We start from the raw sequence: 10,214 nt of genomic DNA on the forward strand, positions 1-10,214 counted from the left end.
GGGATTGCTGCAAATTGAAGGCCAGCCTGAGCCACATGGTGAGGTAAAGGAAAGGCCCCGAAGAAGAGGTGACACCTGAGCTGGGCTCTGACACAATTGGCCTTCTTTGCAAAAGTCGTCATCCTGTCACCCTGGCGAAGGCACTGATCCTGCATGCTGGGCTGAGCTCAGGAAGAGCAATCTGCTCATGAGGCCCAGGAAGAGGAGAAAAGATACCTAAATACTGACAACTGGGTTGAGGGAGAAGGCCTGGCCAGAGAGTGCTGATTTCAGAGACATGTTGAAGAATGAAGTAAATGAAAAAGAGAGTTTGGCCGGGCAGTGGTGGCGCACGCCTTTAATCCCAGCACTTGGGAGGCAGAGGCGGGCAGATTTCTGAGTTTGAGGCCAGCCTGGTCTACAGAGTGAGTTCAGGACAGCCAGGGCTATACAGAGAAACCCTGTCTCGAAAAACCAAAAAATAAAAAAACAAAACAAAACAACAACACCCCCCCCCCCCAAAAAAAAAAAACCCAACATATCAACCAAACAGCCTGCAGTTTGGATCATGATAGTTCCTTGCTTCTTATGAGTTACCAAAGCAGACGCCTTTGTCTTTTTTGTATTTCCAGGGAGCTCCCTTCTGTTTGAAGCTTCTTTAAACTATGCATTAAAACTCTGCCCCTACAGGCTCATATTCTCTGTGTCTCTCTGTCTCTGTCTCTCTTTCTGTAGCCTACAGCTCAGACTGGCTTTATTATGTAGGTGATGTTGGCTTTTTCTTTTCTTTCTTTTTTTTTTTTTTTTCTTTCTTTCTGTTAACGTTCTGTCCAATCTCCACCCCACAGTTACCTGGCAACAGCTAGGTAGACCTGGGCCACTATAAAAGGGGCTGCTTGCCCCCTCCTCTTTCTCTTGCCTCTTGCTCTCTTGCTCCCTCTTGCTCCCTCTTGCTCTCCCCTCTCCCCATTCCCTCCCCCACCACACACACACACATGGTCATGGCTGACCTCTATTTCTCTACTCTCTCTCCCCCTCTCTGCCTCTACTACCCTCTTAACTCCTTCTCCCATGCGCTGAATAAACCCTATTCTATACTAAACCATGGTGTGGCTTGCTCCCTCAGGGGGAAGGGATGCCTTGGCATGGGCCTGCTGGGACACCCCTCTCCCCATACCTCACCACACCCCCATACCCCCATAGAACATTTTGTTATACCTCTTTATCTCTTTATAAACACATCATTTTCTTTTTTCTTTTTTGATACAGGGTCTCACTATGTAGCTCTGGCTGGCCTAGAACTCTCTGTAGACCAGGCTGGTCTAGAACTCAGAGAGATCCTCCTGCCTCTGCCTCCCAAGTGCTGGGATTCCCTATGGTGCCACTGTACCTAGCAATTCCCCCCGCCCCCCAACACATACTTTTGGGTGTTTTTGTTTGTCTGTTGTTCTTTGGAGACAGGGTTGCCCGTAGCCCAGGCTGGCCTCAGTCTTTCTAGACAGCCAAGGATCATCTTAAAGGTTAGCCTTTAGGACTATGTGCTGGGATTGCAGGCATGGATTCCCATCCCAAGCTACTGGCAGATCCACAGCTACAAGCCATGAATGTGCATCCTTTCACCCCCTGGGAAAACATCTATCTCCCACAGCTTAGCTACAGTATCACCTCCTCTGTGGTCTTTATGTAACCACTTGAGTGAGACTCAAGCAAGGAAAATTAACCACTCCTCCCTTCCATCATGGCTCCCCTAGTAGGGGGCTCCTCTGCACAGAGGCATTTCCTCCCCTGGCTCCTGGCTCCTCCGAAGCTCCACTCAGCGATTCAGATCTTCACTAGAGTCAGTTTGGGTGGGGGGTTGGAGCTCAGAGCTCAGTGATTTGTGCTTTAGAAGACTTTCAAGTAGGCGTGGATACGGTGAATTGGTTTACATCGGAGCCTGGTAAGCCACCAGTCTCAAGAACTTTCTAATAGTCTTCAGGCCAAGGTCACAGCCAGGGCCACTCCCAAGCCTGTTGTCCCCAAGAGTCTACTGCTGTTTGATGAGTCAGCATCTGCTGTAGGAATGCCCTCTGCAAGAGACTAGCTCTTACAATCAATGCCGTCCTCCACTGAGATTCCTTCTGTGGGAAAGAATGATTTTCCTGTGTGTGTGTATGTGTTTTTTTTTTTTTTTTTAAATCAAGGACGGGGGAGAGGGACAGTGAAGGGGGCTAAGGCAGTGCCAAAGAATCAGCAGGCTCTCCTTCAGGGTCAGGAGTTAGTGGCTGTTAGTAACACTTCCGTGCTTGTCAGATCCACTCTTTTAACCTCCCTCCCAAGCAAAGCTATGAGATTCGATGATCGCATATAGATATATTTGAATGAGATCATATATCTGAATAAGGTCATCTAAACTAATACGTTGTGACATTAGTGTGAGTGTGTGTGTGTGTGGGGGGGGGTGTGAGGTCATGGTGCATGGTGTTACACATTCCCAGTTCTAGGGGACAGAAACAGGTGGATCTTAGTGAGCCAGCTCGGCAGGGAAGGGGACTTGCCACAAGCCTGATACCCTGAGGTCAGTCTGGACACTGATTCTCATACCTGTGCCCCTCCTCCAGGAATACATAATGAATATAATTTTAAAATTAAAAAAAATAGACTGCTGGAGGCAGAGGCAGGATGATTACCACAAATTTAGGTCTAGCCTGGTCTATATAACAAGTTCCAAGACAGCCAGGGCTATATGGCTAGACTGAGTACCCTGGGCATCACAGTAGGAAGAGTGCTTGACTGGCATTCCCTAGGTTAGACCCTCAGCATTGAGCCTGAGATATAGGAGGCCCTGAAGAAACATAGAAAGGGAGAAAGGAAAGAAGGGAAGGGGAAGGGAGGGAAAGGGAAGAGGAAGGGGGCGGGGAGAGTGTGCCCACCTACCTACCCTCTTTCTGAAGCTTGCAGAAAAAACCAAAGGTCACAGTGTTACAGACAAAAGTCACACCATTACAAAGGTTATAGTGTTAATATGCACAATCTAGAGTAGCCCTGAACAATTCTCCCATAGCCTACCCAGGCGATCAGTTTCTCAGTATTGAGGATAAGAAAACTCAGACTGTCAGGAGCTTTTACAGAAAGAGCCAGAGACGAAGGAAGGCAAGGAACAGATTGGAAGCTGCTGGTATGTTTTTCTGTCATCTGTTGACTAGGACGAGGGGCTCTGCTCCCAGCGGCACAGTGATAAGGTCAGCCCCAACTCTTCTCTGTGTGCTTGGCAACAGCCAGTCAAGCCAGAGAGCAATCTGCCAAATCTAATTAGAGTAGAAGAAAGCGAACAATGGGTGCCCGGCTCTGAGCTGACAGCCCCGGTTAAGGATGGGAGGACCTCAGGGGGATGTGGTTCGTGTGCTTGGGGACAGTCCTTCAGCTCAAACCTTGCCTTCACTCAGAGTGTAAAACGTCTCTCCCTGGATTCTTATCTACTGCACCGCAAATCTTCAGGTCTCTTCGCTTTTTAAAATTCACGCACATCCAACAAAGGCCTGAGAGAGCTCCGGTTTGTTCCGCAGGTGAGGTTGAAACAGAAGAAGGTTACGTCATGTGTAACCTTGGACGTGGCGCTGTGTGTCTGCTGATCACCAAGGGGCTTTGTGTGTGCTGTTGACCATAGGGGTGTGTGCATGCTCTTATTGCTGTTAATGTTATGAGTGGGCTCTCACTTCTTCTCTTGTATTAAGTTATACCAGTGACACTAGCATTTCTCTATCTTTGAAATCCTCTTTATACAAGGCTTATGGGTTTCATTACTGAAATTTCACAAGCGTCTTAAGTTTTATTGGGGTCGTAAATAAACACGCTGTAAGATGCAAAACTATTTACGTTTTTGATTTGTACTTTTTTTTTGGTTTTTGGTTTGTTGTTTTTTTGAGGTTTTTGAGACAGGGTTTCTCTGTGTAGCCCTGGCTGTCCTGGAACTCACTCTATAGATCAGGCTGGCCTCGAACTCAGAAATCTGCCTGCCCCTGGCGTGTGCCACCACGCCCGGCTGATTTGTACTTTAAATGGCCTCTCTGATCTGGGTGATTGGTCTCTCACATCAAAAATTTGACTTCTCAAAAAAAAAAAAAAAATTGAATGTCTCAGGGAAGAGAGATGTATTATTTTTTAAATCCGGTAAAATATATTTCTTAAAATTAATAGATGAACCATACTATTAATGCTTAGAAAGATACATTTGCACAATGTAAAGCTTCAAATCCATGAAGCCTGTCTGTCAAGCTATTATACCAAATTTCCAAGGCTTTATTCGTTTAATTTGGCGTTGATGTAGGCCATTAGTAATGAACAACAAAAGTTCTCAGAGAGGGACATTTAATTATCTTAAAGATAAAGTTAGAGATCAGGTGAAGTGGGAGGGCTGGGGCCCACATGTCCCTGTGGCCTGAGTTATTGTCCATTTATTCTCTCATTTAATCCTCACACCACTCTCTGGAGCCTGTCTCTTTCTAGCCTCTCCTCTTGGTAGATAAGGAAATTAGTCCAACAACACAAAGAAACACAGCCGATACCTCCCCTCCCCCGCCCAGGCTGGTCCAGTTCCGAGAGCCACAATGTGAGAACCTTTTTGGTAGAAGTAAGAAATATTAAATATTGAAAACCATCGAATTCACGATGAGAGGTTAAGCCGACATCTGTCTGTCTCTATGGACACAGACCAGTGGCTTTAGCCTAGTGTGTTCCTGCCACAACCTTTACAGCAAGGGGGTAATCTTTTATTTTCTTTTTCTTTTTTTTAAATGTTTATTAGATTTATTTATTCTGATCTTTTATTTTCTGACAACGTCTCTGCCCCCGCCCAGTTCTTCTTTCTCTTACATACCCATTATGTTAATAAACTATCTTATAAAATGTCACTACTCTGTCACTTTAAGCCAGGCCCCGGTCCAGAGAGCCAATGTTACCAACATTTCTCCTTCGGTCTTCACGGATGTATGTGTATAAGTGTGTCATTTGTTTTGTGTGACTTTTAGAAACAGGAACCGCGCCATGCTGTATTTTCTGTTTGACTTGTCTGTCCTTTTCCTCTCTGTGCCCTGTGGAGCTCCTTTTAAACGTTTCTGCCTCTTCCTCCCAGCTGATGCGGCTAGCATCAGAACCTTTCCCTTGTTTTCACTCAGCTCTTGAAATGACTTCATGGCACAAGCCAACATCTAACTGGGTTTGTATTCACGGGGCGGGTTGAAACAGGCACACGCGTTATGGCTGACTGGAGTGTTACTAACAACACAGAGGAACTAGAGAAGCAGGCGGCCCATAGCAGCACGGTAAGCGCAGAGACCCAGCGCAGGCGCGCTGTGTTCTCACCGTTTATCGTTAGCCCCCTGCCTCCGGGTGGTTAACCCCCACTCTCCAGTCCTTTATTCCTTACACCTGAGGTATTAGTGGCCGACTCACAAAGGCGATGTTGTAAACACGAAGTGAGGTAGCCCAGGGAACGAATCGCAAACCTGGTGTACTGAGCGCTTTCACTTCTGGGATGGTCTTTCAGAGGAAGCACGTCACTGTGGCTCGAGGGAGGGTGGTTAAGGAATGGAGCTATGGGTGTGGTTGGTAGCCTGGAAAGTCCCGGAGGATGGACACGGGGATGCACAGCTGTGACCCAAACCCTTGGGAGACTGAAGAAGCCAGTCTGTCCCACACCGGGAGACTCTGTCCAAAACAAAACAGAAACAACAGTAACAAAACTGGAGAATGCCAGCCGGGAAGACTGTTGATTAGCGGTGTTTCTTGTGTGAGTGAGCTTTGTCACATATAAAATAGGGTGATAGCCAGGGCTATACAGAAAAACCAAAAAAAAAAAAAAAAAGGGTGATAGTGACATCTGGTCTTTTCCAAGTGCAGCCCCCTTTAACCCTCACAGCCGCACCTGTGACGCGGCCTGAGTTTCTTTCTTTCTTTTTTTAATTTATATATTTTATTTATATGAGTACACTGTAGCTGTCTTCAGAAACACCAGGTCCCTTTACAGATGGTTGTGAGCCACCATGTGGTTGCTGGGATTTGAAATCAGGTCCTCTGGAAGAGCAGTCAGTGCTCTCAACCGCTGAGCCATCTCTCCAGCCCCGCAGCCTGAGTTTCTAAATGAGATAATCTATGACTGGAAAGCACTTAGGGTATTTTTGGAGTAAATGATGTTGCGTTATTGTACTGTGCCGATGGTGTGGCCTAAACTTGGCATGAGCTCACATTCGCTGTCTCTTTAATGCTTTTCTTAGTTGCTTTATTTCTTTTGAGACCTTCAAGGATGGGGGTGGGGGTGGGGGTGGGAGCTGTCTTTGAACTCCTGAACCTCCTGCTTCTGCCTCCTGAGTGCTGGGATTACCATCGTGTGCCAGAGCATCTAGCTAATACTCATGAACTCCATGGATATCTGCTGCATGTCTAAAGCCTCGACGTATGTGTGGAAAATATGAAGTGCAAAACAGATCTTGTCCCCAAAAGCGCTTATGATTTTTAAATCGAGGTTCTTTAAAATATGAGGTAACATATTTTGGGAACTTCGAACCCCGAGATTAAAAGCTTTGCTAATGCCCACTGTAGGGGTAGCTGCCATCAACCAACACAAGGCAGAATTATGAATATTCACAATTTGTGAATATTAATATTTTTTTCAAATATTATGAAAAATTTTATCAACTTTTTTTTTTAAACTTACAAACGTAAAGATAAGCCGGTGACATCTGCTTATTTGTTCTAGCTGAGCCTCGAATGTGAAAGGGAGCCTTTGAAGGGTCTCCAGGAGGGCTAACCAGGCTGGTCTCAGGGCTGTCTGAGGGCTGGGGCAGCTGCGGGCAGCCAGTCTCCTGCTGTGTAGCTCTCACAGAAGCACACAAATATTCCATTGTTCTAAACACAATACAAGCGGATACTTAGCGGGCAGATGAAATTTAGTAGGAACCAAAACACACACGAGCAATGAGCAGTACTAGACATGAAACAAGCCTGATTTGGGGGCAGTTTCCAACAAATAAGCCTGTGTTGTTTCTAAAATGTCCGCCTATCCCTCCTGGCTCAGAGAGCTTTCTCTAACCCACAGAACCTGATTTTAGGGTGTGTGTGTGTGAACTCATCCCAACCAGTCCCAAACTGAAATTCCAATTCCACAAGAAGACAACTTCAGCTGTCAAGAGCTGAAGCCACATGTGACTTCTGGTCTGAAAATCAGTCAGACAGCAGATGGGCCAAGTGTTTGTGGAATGTGACAAGGCTCGAGGCCTGAGCCAAGCCCCTTCGCCTTAATTCCAGGCTTAGCTCAGAGAAGAGCAGTTTGGAATGCTTTTCTTTTAAAGGGACAACGTTAAAATATCCTTTTGGTTTTGTGTGTTATTTATGGACTTGAGGCATTAGGGATTGAATTCGGGGAGGCACACACACATTTTTTTCTTCTTGTTTTGTTGACAGGGTTTTTACCTTGTAGCCAGGGTGCCCTGGAACATGACAGCCTCCTCCTTTGGCCACCAGAGTGCTAGGGACAGGTATGTCTCACCATGCCCAAGTCAGATTACTTTTCTAAGAAAACCAACTAGTAAGTAGCGTGAAAAGGGAGTGTTGCTAAGAAAGCCCCTTTTCACGGTGACGAGATTTCTCCTCCTCCTTCCCTTCTCCTTCTCTCCAACCTCAGCCTGCAAGAGCGTTTCTTGGCGTAGCCCTGGCATTCTTGATTCCTGGCCTTTGCCTCCTGACACTGAAGAAATTTCTTAGCAGACAAATGTCTCTGATGGTGTGTGAGAGGTTAAGTCTCTGCTACCTGCGGACTGAGCCAATTCAAGCCAGATTATATTATACTAAAGGCAAGTTTATGAGGGCGAGCTCACTGAGGCCAAGGGAGTTAACATGGGGAGAGAAGGAGGGAGAAAGGGAGAGGGGGAAAGGGGAGGGGGAGAGAGAGAGAAAGAGAGCCCAAAATCTCTGAATTATATAGGAAAGAGCCTCTGGGGGAAGGGCAGCCCAAGCCCTGGGCTGAAGGGTTCAGGGTTGGGGGCAGGGTATGCCAGGTAGGGACTGAGGGATGCTGGCAGAGTCTGGAGGCCAGCTTGCTTTGATGTGTAAAATTTGCAGCTCAGTGCCTTGTCCCTGGGTCTGAAACTGAACAGTGTGTAGTTGGTCGGACACTAGCAACACCACTACTATAAGGCGCTTAGTTAGGTTCATGAAGTCAGGCCATTGCCCCTTATATTGCAAAGAGCTGGTCAAGGAGATCAGGGGAAAGAGATTTAATGATAGCTTGGCTAAGACAGAGTTCTCTCCTCACCCGCCATTACAGGTTAGCAGAAAAGATGCCTCGAAAGCCAAGAAAAGCGAGCGTGTACTATAACCTTGAGAACGTTAACCAGCGTCTTCCTGAGGTGCAGGTTTGGGCCTTGATTATCCCATTTGTCTTTAAGGAGTCCATTTGTGTTGAAGTTTGGGCCAAGGATGTGGGGCCGTAAAGCCTTGAGCAGCGACACAGCAAGCATAAAGGACTAAGGAAGATGGACGCCTAATACTTTCAGTCTAGGGGGCCAATGACCTGGCTCTGGAACCACCAGCAGAAAGGTTCACCCCTGGATAGTTAGAATACTTACCCTTTTAATGAGATGCTGTGCCTTCCCTTCCCAGAACTCCCACACCCCTGCAGGTTTGCAGGGCTGCACTCAGCCACAAGTGCTTTTCTTTTAGGATCTTAGGGGGAAAAAATGTAACTTTTCCTTTGTTCTATCTTGGCTGCAAGTGGCTGCTCGCTGTTCTGTGTGTGTGTGTGTGTGTGTGTGTGTGTGTGTGACCTCCAACCTCAGATTAGCTGGAATGGGATGGGGTTGTTTTTTTCTTTTTCTCTTCTCCAGTAGTCCCCTCTGGGAAGCTACTGAGATTTCCAGCTTCTCTGCCTGGTCCTTTTGTTTGCTTGTTTGTTTGTTTTAACTTCTGATACAATTGTCCTTCATCTTCTGTTTGCATCCTAAAGTATTTTCTTAAAGAGACTAAGAATCCCAAGAGGGGACACCAATTTCCCCAGGACTGGCGAGATGGTTCACCGAGGAAAAGTACCCACTGTGCAAGCCTGAGAACTGGAGTCTGAGACCCAGTGATGTGTTTATAGAGATAAGGAGAAGGGGGGAATCTGTTCCATGGGGGTGCGGTGAGGTACGGGGGAACGGGATGTCTCAGCGGGCCCAGGCAGAGGCATCCCTTCCCCTTGAGGGACCAGCCACAGGACAGTATAGAATAGAATAGTTTATTCAGGGCATGGGGAGGGAGTTAAAAGGGTAGAATCACCATGGCGCATGCACGCCTTTAATCCCAGCACTCGGGAGGCAGAGGCAGGCGGATTTCTGAGTTTGAGGCCAGCCTGCTCTACAGAGTGAGTTCCAGGACAGCCAGGGCTACACAGAGAAACCCTGATTTGAAAAAACAAAACAAAACAAAAAGAGGGTGAGAGAGAAGTAGAGGAGGCTGGCCATGACCATGAGCACGTGACAAGAGGGATGGGGAAAGCAATGGGAAGGGGAGAGACAGAGAGAGAAGCAAGAGATCAAGAGAACGAGAGGAGGGGGCAAGCAGCCCATTTTATAGTGGGCCAGGCCTACCTGGCTGTTGCCAGGTAACTGTGGGGCGGAGCTTCGACAGAATGCTAACACCCAGGGCCCAAATAAAGGTGGAAAGAGGGAACCTGCTCCACATGGGCCTCTCACATCTGCATGCCCCCCCACAGCCCTGCAATGATACAAGAGCTAAAGACTTGAGAATGGAGTCTTTTTCAAAATAAACAACAACAACAAAAATCAAGGCAGGCCAGTTATAAGCTTCAGCAGCTCCCGGAGAGGCTGAAAGGAAACTAATAACAACAAAGCCCCCCCCCCCCCCCCCCCGGGGCCGTCTGTATTAGGTCAGACATGGCGGACAAGGAGCCACGTGGTGCTTTAGAGGCTTTGGAGAAAAAGGAGGGCGACTCAGAGTTGGGGGGTGGGGGTGGGGCAAGAGCCCAGCAAAGCATGCTTAGAAAAGAGATAGAAGGAAGAAAGAGCAAGAGTGGGAGAAGTTAAGTTTTTCTGGATAATTCAGAATAATACCTGGCTGTGATCCCACGGCCCTGCAAGCGTCAGCACTAGGGGTGCAGTGGGGGGTGGGGGGGTTGGGGGGAGCACAGTACCTCATTAAAGAACTGTTAGATTATGATATGTGTCTCTATCATGGCTTAAGGATGCTAGGGACGGTCCCTTGGC

The 10,214-nt window shown here is 47.3% G+C and overlaps 1 long non-coding RNA gene across 1 annotated transcript; it reads left to right on the forward strand.

Annotated features, from left to right (window-relative positions):
- Positions 1–5,624: 5,624 nt before the first annotated feature.
- Positions 5,625–8,941, forward strand: 4930578M01Rik (RIKEN cDNA 4930578M01 gene). The gene is made up of 4 exons (NR_045991.1): positions 5,625–5,746; positions 7,417–7,490; positions 7,637–7,805; positions 8,400–8,941. It is a non-coding gene; the product is annotated as an RIKEN cDNA 4930578M01 gene (long non-coding RNA).
- The last annotated feature ends 1,273 nt before the right edge of the window (positions 8,942–10,214 follow it).

This window comes from Mus musculus, chromosome 15 (genome assembly GCF_000001635.26).
Source record: "Mus musculus strain C57BL/6J chromosome 15, GRCm38.p6 C57BL/6J".
Classification (NCBI taxonomy): Eukaryota; Metazoa; Chordata; class Mammalia; order Rodentia; family Muridae; genus Mus; species Mus musculus.